The sequence below is a fragment of the Pinus tabuliformis genome, chromosome 8 (genome assembly GCF_031772625.1).
Source record: "Pinus tabuliformis cultivar Carrire ecotype Pingquan chromosome 8, CPIR1, whole genome shotgun sequence".
Taxonomy (NCBI): Eukaryota; Viridiplantae; Streptophyta; class Pinopsida; order Pinales; family Pinaceae; genus Pinus; species Pinus tabuliformis.
The window spans coordinates 837,267,018-837,281,615 of record NC_142294.1 but is presented as its reverse complement, the minus strand read 5'-3'; positions in this window follow the sequence as shown (position 1 = coordinate 837,281,615).

Sequence of the window (14,598 nt, the reverse complement as noted above, 5' to 3'; positions counted from 1 at the left end):
GTTATATGACCTGCAAAACCAATTCAAGGTGTTAGCACTCCGTAATTCCTCCACGCTGAGGAGAGGAACCCAGAGGTAACCAAAAACTGCTTTGGGTTGAGAGACTGGTCTTCTCCAACTAGAGGGGGCTCCCTCACTCGAAAATGTAAAGTTTGAAGACTTTATAGCACAATTTCTATAGAGACCAGGTATGGGAAAAATAATTTAAATGTATTGAGTTGAAGTACAAACGATATGGAAGGTGATAACTCGTGATCAAGTGTTCTTTCATTCATTTTATTTATGCAAGTAAAATCGACATCTTCTACAAGGGCTTGTTAGGCATGATTTTAGACACAGTAGCAGGCTGTAGTATACGGGAGAAAAACTAACGAAACAAATCTTTCCAATGCGAATAATAATACTATTCATTCATAAGAAAGAAGGATTAAACAATAGAAATAAAAGTGATTAGTATAAAAAATTTCATTTGCAATAGAAATATGAAAGCAGTTGACTAGAGCAGCTTAATTGAATTCTAATCAACCAATATCATTATACATAAAACGAAAGAGGATAACAGAATAACTGAGAAATACACAAACATAACTCCAGACATCATACCATAATAATCCTTGCAGATTATAACTGATAACCCTAAAGTCATAAGTATTATAACCATGAATTGACCACAAATTCTGAAAAAACTGAAAACCCAAAACAATGTTGAACCATCAACAACCATTTCATATGTATTTCACAGTTTAAATAGACATATACAAAGCATAATAAGAGTCTGAATTCACTGTATCACTGATCCAAACAATGGATCTATCCTAAAACCAAAAAGACGAAATTTGTTGTTCTAAATGTTTTTCCTCAAAAACAAAAACAATAAAGTGTTTTTTCACTTTAAAAATAAACTTTTTCTAAAATAAAATAATATTGTCTTCGAAGATGATCGTCATGAAATGAAAATAGAAAAAAGCACAAAAGCTGATTACTGACTGTACAAAGGCTGTGTAGCAACTATGATGGCATTTTTTGCTTTCAAAGCTGGCACATTGCTAACAAATGAAGGCTTGATCTGGTTTCCACATATGCTCCATGTCAAGCCCTTAGAATCTTGACAGGTAGCTTCCTCCCAATATGCGTGCAAGAGTGTGGGCATGGTCTATGCAACAGATACGCAACGACTACGTAACACCTTTACAACGGGACATATATTCCAAAAAGTAATACTTGTGTAAAAAATGAAGGAGGTTATTGTAGATGATATCTTTTTGAAGATAAACCTCTCTGTTTCTCTAAATTATTTCCCATCTTCCCAGAAAATACTCTACAAAACAATGACTTAAAACAGAGTATTTGTGCAGTCTGAAAAATAGGCTTTGAAGATGCAATAAAATCTCCCGATCCATGACACCCGTAAAATATATGGAAGAGGCTATTGTGCTCTGGTATGTTATTAAGAAAAAATGCTTTTTTTTTTTCAAAATTCTCCTCCATGTGGTCAAAAACCGTTCTACAAAATGGTGACTAAAACAGTCAATTTTAGAGGAAATTGCATTGTAGAGTGTAGAAGCCCTCCATGCTTGGCATGAGTGTAGGGAGTATGGGAAATGATTAGGGTGTAGGGGATATGTGAATGATGTTCACTTATCATGGAAATGATGCTAAAGGAATTTAGGCCTAGGGTAAAAGGGGACTTAAACTTAGGATAAAAGGGAATTTAGGCCTAAAATAGGAATAAGGGATAACATGAATATTTGGGGATAGGGAAATTTTGAAAGAATAAGGGGATGAGGGAATAGGATTAGTAGGGCTAAGGAAGAAAACAAGGAATAGGAAATGAGGGAAATATATGATATTATAAGAGGGAGAATATTGTGATATTTGTGACCATGTTGTTTAGACATCATTCCTTTGACTGTAAACACACGTTCAGGTGGACATCCTAACAAACCCTCAAAACCCTGACTCAAAAATCATAATGAAAACTCTCAAAACTTATACACCCCTTCCCATGATTAAACTTTAATGACCAAGTGATGACTAAGTTCATGATGATTTTCTAGGCAACAGAAGTTCGAACTCACGATAGTGAAAATGTTTATGAATTTGACCTTTTCCATGATGGCAAGATTATTTTCGAAGACATTTGACTATTAATAAAATCACTAAATCTAACACAAAGGACCAATTAATACTAAGACTCAGAGTTCGAAGTTGTCATCTGAACAAGTCAATCTCATAACTCAAGAAGATCTGAAGTATGTAAACCTCAGTACATGTTGTTTTCCACAAGAATGACAAGCATTCATCCACTTATTCAAACAATTTTGTTATGTGTTTACATGAACATATGACGAATTAATGACATATGATACTTGTATTATCCAACATGTCATTCCCATAAAATAAGGGGTAAAACGTTTCCAATAGAAATTAAGGAAAGTTTGTCCAACACTGGAGCCCCTCATCCAAAAGGAATTGAGAAAGATGTTGGATGCATGGATCATTTTTAAAGTAAAACATTCCATTTAGGTTTCAAATTTGGTCACAGTCAGAAAGAAGTCCATGGAAATAAGGTTATGTGTAGATTTACGCAATCTTAACCGAGCATCTGATACAGATAATTTCCTGGTTCCATCCATGGAACAAATCCTCCAAACAATATCTGGGTCTGATATGTTTTCGGTGCTAGATGGTTTCTATGGTTACAATCAAGTGCTAGTGGTGGAACCAAATCATTTGAAGACTACCTTCAGGACTAGATGGGGAACATTTTCCTTCAATATAATTCCATTCAGACTTATGAATGTTGGTGCTACATTTCAAATAATGATGGAAATCACTCTCTTTGACCTGATTGATCAGAGCATAGTTATTTATTTGGATGATGTTACTATGTTTTCCAAGAGAAGACCAAATCATGTGCATCATCCGAAAAAAATATTTGAGCGGTGTCGCAAATATGGGATTTCTCTTCATCCTAAGAAAATAATCTTCGGCATGTCAGAAGGGACTCTATTAGGGCACATCACTGCAAAGAGTGGAATTAAATTTGATCCCAAGAGGGTCAAAGCTATTACACAGATCCCATTCCCGGTGAACAAGAAGGCTATGAAATCTTTCATAGGGACGATTAATTCCCACATAAATTCATCTCTGATTATGCTCAGATAGTTAAGCCTTTACATGAGATGATTAGGAAATATGTGACTTACAGATGGGATAAATATGAGAAGGTTGCTTTTTCTCAAATAAAACAGGCTATCGATGATGCACCTGCATTATCTAGTCCTGACTATGGAAAATATTTTTTTTGAAGTCTGCAATTGTTCCCTTTTGAACTACCTCTTTCCCTCTCCGTTATCTTTTTGTGGCCATTTTTGTAGCAATCTCAACATACTTAAGGTTATTTCAAATTTTAAAAGGTACTACTCTTTCATGTTTTAGAATCTATGTTTCTTTATTAATTATAATGAAAACATCTCTACAATTACAAAATATTGATCATTCCACAACTAATGTTGAATTCCACAGCCATATCCATGATGAGATAGGTTTCATTGCATTAACATAGGTGTAACAACCTTGGTTAAAAGTCCATGTAAATATAAAAATATAAGACCACGGTCATGGGACACTTATTCCAAGTTGAATGGTGGGACAAACATCCTAGTGGGTGTTCATTTTAGTTATCATGGCTAAAGGAATTTGGCAGAGGTAATGGTAATGACAAAGGATTTGGAAAGGCAAATGGAATTTTTGGCACATTTATTTATGAAAATAATGGAAATTAGGAGAAAAGGAAGGTGAAAGGTCACAGGTTGCTGTGAGGAGGAAATTGAAGGAAAATAATGGAAAATGAAGAAAATAGAGGCCTCATTGATAAAAAGGCTTCTCAGGATTAGTTCATGGACTTCGGTCAGTTCAGTTTTGGAGCAATCTCATTGTTCTCTCTCTCTCTCTCACCCTTGTACATAGAGTTTTCTTGGATCTCTTTAACATTGGATCAAGAATGTAAAGAGGAAGGAAGGAGTAAGAAATGAAGAGCAGGATCAAGCAGCTACAACATGATTTTTTATAGGTATTGATTTGCATGCGTGATTTCCTTGCTAGATTTGGCATGCATGGTATTGCATGTGGTTCTTTTTTGTTATGGCATGGTTTTTTCCAGGTGTGACAATGTTTTTTGCCTTGCCTTGCCATTTCCAGATAGTCGTGGTGTGAAGGGGTTTTCATGTTTTGGTTGAGATGGATTGCTGGATGGATTCAAAGTTGAGTGAGGTGTATCTCTGAAAGAAAAAAACACATGGCCTAGTGATCTTTGGATTGTGGTAAAGCCACTGGCCTAGTGACTCTTGAACCAGACTGTGGGTTGTAGTAAAGCTAGGTATTGTCTACCTCGATGGGCCTAGGAATCCTCGACCGGTGAATGGCTGGATATATGGTAAAGCCTAGAGGTGGGTGCTCTCCATCAGGCCTAGTAATCTCGAGATGGGATATACGGTAAAACCTGGAGAATGCATCTCAATTTAGGGCCTAGTGTTTCGGTGTGGATTGCAGTAAAGCCTAAGAGACTAAGAGACAAGAACATTCCTCAAGGTGTAGGTGGAGAAATCTAGTGGCATCTATGCTTGTTTTGGCCTAGTGATCTGGTGGAGATCATGGTAAAGCCTATTGTTACATGTTATTGTTTGGCCTAGTGATCCAGGATAGATTATGGTAAAGCCCAATTTATATGGATGAGGGTGAGGTGGTGTAGCCTCGAGATGCCCTAGTTGGTTCTTTTGGTTTGAGTCCCACATTCATGCTTGGAATATGGCATGGGGGTGATTACTTGAAGAGAGATTTGGCTCAGCCAATCTATGGTCGGGTGGAACGTGGTAGTCCCATACTGGGTTGGATTTTGCATTCATTAATAAGAGGTTATCTCCTTGGTATCTTATATGTAAATATAATGGTTTATATGTGGATTCTATGGCTAATGTATCCTTTATATTTCTGTTGTTGTTACGCTGGTTATAAGCATGTATTATGACAATGATGATGTATGGATCTCCTCATGTTTTGATTTGTGAATGAATGAACGGTGTATCTATGACCTAATAGATGATAATGCAACTAATGATATAAGGGAACAATGCTTCTTAGTGATTCCCAGATAAGCATGAGACCCCTATGCTCAGATATGTTGTTTAAACCTGTAGATTACATATTTGGGACATGTTTGATGAAATACCTGTCATGGCTAGTAGGGGTCCAGTCAAGCCCTTGTTCAAGTGATTGAATTTGTATCATTGTTCTATTGTTATCTTTCATTCATGAAGGTGTCAGTGAGTTATGTGTAGTGACCTGGTCTATGGGCTTGAAAAAGTGGCTCAAATCCCTGGGACGGATGCACAATGCTGGGAAGAAAAGTCCATGGACGCATGTGTGCCCATATCAAGGGAGCATCCAGGAGTTAAATGGTTTAAAATCTTAGTGGGACCCAGGGGTTGGTGACCCGAGAGGTTGGGATGGTTCCTTGGAGTCTCGTTGCTGATGTGGAAGGTCTGTATGGTGTGTTTCCATCGATTCCACTTCCTTGAGGTGACTTAGCATGTCGAATCATATCATAGTAACTTCTTGTCACATGTTTACCCCGATTGGCCGATTACTTGGGTATATGTGGAAGGAGGGTGTTACAAAGTGGTATCAGAGCATGGCTCACCCCTGGACTAGATGGGCAATATGCTGGTCATGCATTCATGTCGGTTGCATATGTGTTCCTTATGCTTGTAGTCCCATGTGCTTGTTGCATTTGCATGGTGTTGATCATGGTTGTAGTGACGTCACCATGTGAAGGTTGGTGATATTGTTGTTGGGATGCTTTAGTCATGAATGCATGTGAGCTGTATATGCATTTGTTATGCATGTCAGTGTCCATATGTTATTATGCATACATTGTCATGGTTATAGTTATGCATGTATAGTAGGTCAAACATGCATTGTGAGGTAATTGTATGCATTTTAGGTCATCATGATGCTATTGGCATATTATGATGCTAATGTGTTGGCTGAGATAGAGCAGGAGATGCAGATCATTAAAGTGAAGTTGCAACAATGGACTTTGGGGTAAGAGCAGATCGTCATACAAGTTTATATGGTGGGCATGCAGGTATGTGGTTAATGGTTGTTATAAGAATTATGGTTACTTATATACTTGTCATTCTATTGATGTTATGGCTACATACATGATAGTTTCTAGTTGATAAGTGTTGTCATATGCACATGTGTCAGATAGTCATGAGTGATAGTAACATGTGGTTGTATGCATTGTTATTGTTGTTTTATGTTAGATAACTTGATGATTATGTTATAGGTTGTTGATGAGTATGTTCTAGGTTAACTTGTTGTTATATGATAGTTAGCTTGATGATTAGGTTATATGTTGTTGATGAACATGATATATAACTTGTTGTTTTTATATGTCAGTAGCTTGATGATTATGATTACTACATTAAGATCTTGATGTTCTATGTATCATACTAAATTGGATTGGCCTATACAGATGGTTAGGGTTATGACATTAAGGTATGAGTCAACATATTTGTGATATTGTGTTGTACTAATATAGTCCGACTTTGCATATGTGATAGTTATGCATGAATGAAAATTGTTTATGAGTTTATGATGCGAACATGTTAGCTAGTGACTATTATGGATATCATGACTTTATTTATGTTTGAGTTGATATGTTGTGAAGTTATATTGTGCTAATCTAGATTGATTGTGCAGACAAGATAACCTCCCCTGAGATACATTAAGGTGTGAGTTTTCTTATGTCATCTAGTTGAATTATCTAACATGGTACATTTACAGTCTATTTGAATGTTTGACTATGTTGTTTATTTGGTGTTTGAGTGTTTGGTGTCTATTATGTCATCTATCTATTGTATGAATGTTTGATTACTTAGATGATATGCGTATGTGTCTATAAAATTTCTTATCGAAATGATCTTGTTTTAAGATGGATGTATTGATACATATGTGTTGAGACAATAGATATGTACTTGTGTGTAAGTAGGTGATAGTTGTAGCATTATGTATTATGACTCATGAATGTGAGTTGATTGTTGAGTATGACATGGTTGTTAGACTTGGTAAAGGTTGATTTCAAATTCATAAACGTGATGCCTTTATTTGTGGAACATGTGACTAACATGTGTGAATAGTTGTAGGGCAACATGCTTGGTATTAGCTTGACAAGGTAATAGTTGATGTGTTTATATAACTAACAGTTGGGTGATGTGACAGTGCATGGTAAGACTCAATTGCAGCAAGGAAAAGGTAAAGAAGGGAATTAAGTGAGGATTCCTTTGGCTATGTTTGGGAACCGAAAATCCAAACAAATGAATGCTTTGAATATATGAAGTCTTATTAACCTAGATTTTGTTTGATATTATGTGGACATATGTTATATTCCTAAACATGTATTTGAAAGATAGATTAGCTAGTTTCTAGCTATAGTTGGGTTTGTTGAGAGAATTGGAATCCCTTGAGGAATGATATGTGCAGGTGTACAATGTGGCAACGTGATTAAAACAACAAGGTAAGATAACTAATATATTGTGATGTTTACTTATGCACTGAAAGTTGTGTGTTTATAGCAGTGTGATGCAGGGGATTGCATGGAAAAAGAGACTGCCATGAAATATTGAAGAAGGATTAGGTTGAATTTCCCTTGCAGGCATTGGGACCCATGGGGTTGAGTCATGGTGTTTGTTGGGAGTTTTCTGCCTTCGATATTTTGTGATTAGTTTGAGCTTGATTTATGGGTTTTGATTGCATATGGTTCAAGGCCTTACCACTTTGTTTGTGGTGTCATGTTGCTATTGGTGTTTCATGATGTTTCCTTTTATATTTAAGTCTTGGGAATTGGTTGGAAAAGAGGAAAGTTAGTGGAGCTCGGGAAGAGTTGAATGAAATCTAGCAGGAAATGTAAGACTCAAATGAAGCCGATGCATGTTAAGGGAAACTGAAGGCAAGAGTATGACAACTAGTTGGATTGGTTTGGTCCATTGGGATAATGGACAGTAGCAGGACAATCATGAGAAAGGTAACAAGAAAGGTAAAATAGATGGGATTAAGGTAACAAATTCCTTGGCTATCTTGGGAAATGTTGTTCTCAATGTTGTGCATGAAGAAAGGAGGTTCTCTTAACCTTGACCTTGATATCTAATAAATATGTTGTGATCATGTTTATGCTAATATTTATATGTATATATGTGTGTATGTATGTCATTGTCTGACATGATCATGATTGTTTTACGCTAATGTTTATGTATACGTATGTATGTATCCATGTATCTATGTCACTATTCGACATGGTTGTCCGGGATCATTCTTGTGGAGGAATGCTTGCTTATGCAAGTGAATGTCATGACGAGGTTCTTGGTCTTATGGGGAATCAAGTGGTGAGAGTAGTCATGAAAAATATACGAGGTCAGTATCATGTGGATATGAATTGATATTGTATGCTTATATTATGCCTACATTTATGCTATGGTAGGTAAATTTGAGGGATACATCAGCGAAATGAAAGCAGTGTGGTCTGCAGCATGTTGGGACAAGCATGGATAGGGCATTGGAATCAAGGTTGCTTGGTAGAGACAGTGTGGTTTTGGATGTGTGGTACTACTGTTGTGCATATGTTGTACATGTTGCATATGTGATGTTGTGCGCATGCGGTGTTGTGTATATATAGGGTGTGTACATGTTGTTTATGCAATGTTATGAACAAAGTGGTACAAATAGTATTGTGCGAATGTTGCATATGTAGTATTGGGTATAGATGGTGCTATGTACATGTTGGATATGCGATGTGGTGTACATATTCTACTGTGTGCATGATGGATATGTGGTTTTGTGTGCATATGGTGATGTGTGCATGTTGGATATGCAGTGTTGTGTACATAGGGTGCTATGTACATATGGTGTTGTATGCATGTTGTACATATGATGCTATGTACATATGGTGTTGTGTGCATGATTGCACAAGTGGTGTTGCGAGCATGTGGTGTTGTGTACATGTTGTACATATGGTGTTGTGTGCAGGTGGTGTTATGTACATGTCATGCATATGGTGTTGTGTACATGTGGTGTCATGTACATGTCATGCATATGGTGTTGTGTACGTCTGGCGTTGTGTACACATTGTATAGGTGGTACGATGTACATGTGATGTATGATGTACACGTTGTGCAGGTGGTGCCATGTACATGTGATGTTGTGTACACATTGTGTAGGTGGTGCTGTGTATAGGTGGTATTGTGTACATGTTGTGCATGCAGTACTGGTGTACTTGTGGTGTTATGTGCATGTCGTACATGCTGTGTTGTGTACATGCAGTACTATGTGTATGTGCATTGTGTGGTCATGGTATCGTGACATATGTATTCATTATGTTGTACTCGGTGTACATATTTGTGTTATGTTGTACACCGGGTGTAGGTGTATGTATTGTGTTGTGGTGTGCACTAGATGTAGGAGTATGTATTTTTTTGTGCATCGGGTGTAGGTGTATGTGTGGTATGACAGGTGTAGGTGCATGTATTGCATGGCATTGTATGTCATGTGTGGTTGTATGTGTGTGATGCGCACTATGTGTATGTGCACATGGTTGAGGAGAAGGCACTGGATTTGTGTCGGGTGTTGCAACCAATCCATAGTGCGTACAAAATAAGGACAAAGAGAAAAGCTAAGGATTGATTAAAGGATAAGTATCAATATTTTATTTCAGTATTATTATACATGTGATTTATGATTATGGTCTATAATGATTACATGTGATTTATGATTTTGGTTTATGATGGATACATTTGATTTATGATTTTATCTATGATGGTTGTGTTTTGAGCTAACCTGGTGTGATATGTTTATACATGATGATTTGTTCAAAGATGCTAGTTTGACTTGCTGTGACAAGAAGCGAACAGAATTGCAAGTGTACCTTGTTGACGGGCCACTAATGAGGTATGATTTGAAGTTATTTCATTTTTTTTTGAATCTAATGGAAATTATGTTCTTGGTACATGAAAGCATGAGGTGCCTAGCTGGGTGGTTGAAACTGACGACAAGCATTAACAACAACAACAAAAGGAATTGGAACAGGTAGCAATATGCCTGTAAAGCATTAAGGAGAAGGGCCATTGTGGGACACTGGTACTCAATAGTGTCCATTGATTTCCATGATCATGCTATGACCAGTATGATGGTTTTAAGGTAGAAATTTGCCTTGGATTTTGGACCTTCCGATGTGAGGGAACCTTACAGAGGGATGGAATTCTTAGGATGGGGGTGCGAACGGAACTTGGAAGGTGTGTGACTACACGAAAGGGGGTGACCAGATTGCTCGAGGGACTATGTAGCAGAGAAGGGAAGGCTGGTGATATGTTTGTTTTGGTCATTAGCATTACGATATGGAATCAAATGCACATTGGGAGTGTGCCCTGGAATAATGAGCCAATAACTGTTCACTGAGAGGACAAGTGGCACAAGATTATAGTGCTGGACATTGGATATATATTTGACCATGTAGTGGATTCTAGATTTCTTGGGAAGGAGGTGAATCCTAGTATTACTTTGAGGGTGAAGGTGTGAGCCTCTAGATTCCCTTGTTGCGGATGCAAGCATCATATTTGTTGGGTGTGGGATTCCCCCCAAGGCAAGGTTTGGGGCTTAAAGCCCAAGATTTGACTAAGTCCATTGTAAAGACTCTACGATTTGTGGGCACGGAGCGCGAAGTTATAATAGAGTCATAGGGTTGTCCGCCCTTACTTTTGTAAATGTAGTGTCGGTTTGAGAGATCTACCCATGGTTCGCGGACCATGGGATTGTATAAATAGAGCGAGGCTCTAAGTGTAAAGAGACATATAGACAAGGATAAAAGAAAATTAATCGATGAAGCATTGATTCGAAGTGTAGAGTTGTGTCTTTGGGTTGTAGGGTAGGAGAAGGCTCTACAGCTGAGTGAGCAGAGGCCTAGTAGTCTACAGCTGAGTGCACAGACCCCTGTAGCTGAGTGCACAGGGCATGTTGAGTTTGTAACCGTTGGAAGCATTAATAAAGAGAAGTTTTACCATATTTCTGCGTATCTTTTCCTGTTTTATGCATTGAAGTATATTAGGTATGAATTGAAAGTTTATTGTTTATTTACTGTGCGAACTTATATGGATGTGCTGAGTAAGTGAATATAATATAAGGTATCTCTTTATGCGAAGATAACTAACTGTTATAAGGAGATAAGAATATCCACGGTGTGAAAAGGGGAAACAGTGCAGATCACTGCTCCAACAGCGCGAAAGCCCCACAGCCCCTCGTTAGGGCTGCGCGAAGGTGAATATAACAGGGCGTGAAGGCCCCGCAGGTTAGGGAAGTGCACAAAGTAACCTACGAGAAGGTATTCATAGTTGGACTAAATCAACCCCTCAGACATCTCAGGGTGTGGAAACCTGGTTCCAGAATCCCCCCATACTTCTTTGAGTGAGACCTCAGTCCATGCTCCGTGGACTGTTGTCGAAAGGGCTAGTAGTACATGGATTTGTTTGGCTAATTAACTCCGAACTTGGGTCAGGCCCCAACAAGCCAACACATGGTTCCATTGCTGGGACCAGAATCTGCATAGAGATGTCTGATGTCATATCATTGGAATCCAACTAAGAAAGATATTTAAGGTTTGTTGGATAGGAGAATTCACGAGTTCGCGGTGTAGGAGAACCAGAATTCGTGACTATCAAAATAAGAGTGGTTAGACTGCTACCTGTACATAGGGATCCACATAATTTTCTTCGCATCTTTCCTATTGAGCTGTACGAGTGAATCATGAAGTTAGAAGATAGCCAAGGAAGGTGCAAGCTCAACAGTCCTATTGTGTGGACCCCAGAGTTGGTGCGCAAATTGGAAGCATCGAAGGATAAGATCACGTGTGTTGTTGATCATTGGCTCAATCGAATTATAGGAGGATTCATTACTGAGTTCGTGGTAGATACTTCAGTCAGCTATAGCGAGGCAGAGAGACGCTTCCTTAAAGGACCGCGAGGTAAGTACGTTAAGTATCTGAACACTTGGATTAAAATGATACTGTGTGAAAAGTGGATTATGCAAATACATTGATGTTTGGGGCTATGCGAAGTGGGAGAATTTACAGAAACGAAGGTAGTGCAGAACTAGAAACTAGCCCCTTGATTTCACCTCCGTGAGGGGACGAGGAAGAGCTCGCGAAGGTCTCACCAAGAAGTGCAATCAATTTTATAAGGCAGAGGATTCCACGCATACCACCCCCACCCACACCACTGCCAGTTTCACCACCTTCACCCCCATCTTCGCCCATACCACCTCCGCCACCACCGCGAGTCAATATGGAAAGCACGATAAAGTTGCTAGTGTTCAAGGGAGTAGGAAATGAAGATCCAGACCAGTTTTGGTTTGTGATAAAAGCTATATGGGAAGCGCAGGGAGTTACAGACGACAATATAAAGAAAGTGAAATTGGTCAACACTCTGTAGGATCGCGCGCTGACCTGGTATATTAAGCATTCTAATGACAATCCGAATGCAGGGATCGCGAATATCCAAATTGCGCTGAACAAAGAATTTATTAGATTGAAGTTAGAGGCGCAGTCGATCATTGGGTTCAAGGAGATCACGATGCTACCAGGCGAGACCCCCTGGGAATTAGATCAGAGACTGAAGTGCACAATTTGCGAATCTAATATGACTTTGACGGATGGACAACACCGCGAATGGTTTTTAGCATTGCTAACGCCACATTTGAGGACCGTGCTATCACAACAAAGGTTAACAACTCAGGTAGAGGCTTTCGAGATCGCGATGAGGCTGCATGAGACCCTGATACAGGATCCTAACCTGGGAGTTCAACAGATCCATGTACAATTGAAAAAATTATGCCTTGAGATGCAAAGTTTGAAACATGACAGGACAGCTTGCCTGGAAGTACGTGAAGAGGTATGGTGTATTAAATGTAAGGGTCAAGGTCATGACAAGGACCACTGCCCAGTGTTTGCGAATTACCTCGCGGGAGGAGGACTGATGCCATTAAGACTAGAGGCCCAAGCAGGACCTAGCGCGGTGCTTGCGTTGTGGTGCACGATTTGTCAAATAGGAGGAAAGCATGCTATAGACAACTGCCATTTGTTGTAGAAGTACACGCAGAATTTGCAACAGTTGTTCTGTAATTTCTATAGATTAGTGGGACATGATGAGTGCACTTGTAGAAGCTATGAGCTGATGATGGATAGGAATCCCACCTACAGAGTTCAGGCCAAAATGCGGCCCCTTGACCAGAATGCAGGAGTGGCGCGAACTAGATTTCAGGGGCGCGGACGAGGCCGAGGTGGAGGAGGACCTGGAAGAGGTCACAGACAACTGATATGTTACAATTGCGGGGGGCTAGGACATTATGCCCGTGATTGTATGAATCCAACGCGCCCATCATGCTTGTATTGTACCTTGTTTGATCATGAGACAGAGGATTGTCCCACACTGATAGCGAGGCTACGCGACAAGGGAGCGCTCCAACCTCCCCTGACTTAGAACTTGCAAATGATGAGGTCTTGAACATTGTGCTTCGAAGTGGAATTATGACAGGGGATGATAAAGGCAAGCAGCCTGAAGATAGTACTTGGGTTCGCAAGGCTCTGATGAAAGAACCAGAGTTTGATTTGGAGCGCGCTAAGGAAACCTTCATGGAAGCTAGAAAGAGCTTTGCTGATGCCTCCACTTCAGGAAGAAAAGACAGACCAAAGCTAGAAATGGACCCATCAATGCTCTTGACATTCCTAGAAACATGCATGAAGCTACTGTGCAACAACAAGGATGTAAAGGGATTGTAGGAACTCATAAATAGATGTGCTAGGACCGCGTTAGGAGAACCCCATGTAGTCCAGAAGATTGGAAAGCATGTGCCGAGGATGGGAAGAGAAATGAGATTGACTGCACAGATTGGAAAATATGAGATGGACCAAGTGATTCTGGATTTAGGATCAGACACAAACATTCCGCTAAAGTAGACATGGGAGTACATGGGAAGGCCTACACTGCAATGGTCTCCTATCCAGTTGCGAATGGCGAACTGGCAAAAGATAATACCTATGGGGAGATTGCAGGGAATCACCATGGATATTGAAGGAGCAAGCGCGCTAGCGGACTTTGAAGTGATAGAGATTGTCGATGACAACAATCCCTACCTTGCGCTATTAGGAATAGATTGTGCCATTAACATGGACGGGGTGATAAATCCGAAGAAGCACAAGATGGTTTTTGAGAAAAAGTCTCTGCACATAGTCGTACCTTTGGACCCTGCAGAAGGATCGTGCCACAAGGAGCTATTACGCGACTATGAAAGCGATGATGACTTAGACTACATCTACAAGATAACCACGCGAGAGCAAGACTGGGTAAATCCCACCGCGGATGGACGAATCTCATGGGAGCGTGAAAGTTCTTGTATGTTGGATTCAGATGAAGAGAGAGCGATGGCAGAACCGGTTACACGAGGTAACCACGTTGAACTGCGACATGATGACAAGATCGCTGTGCTGTGTATCAA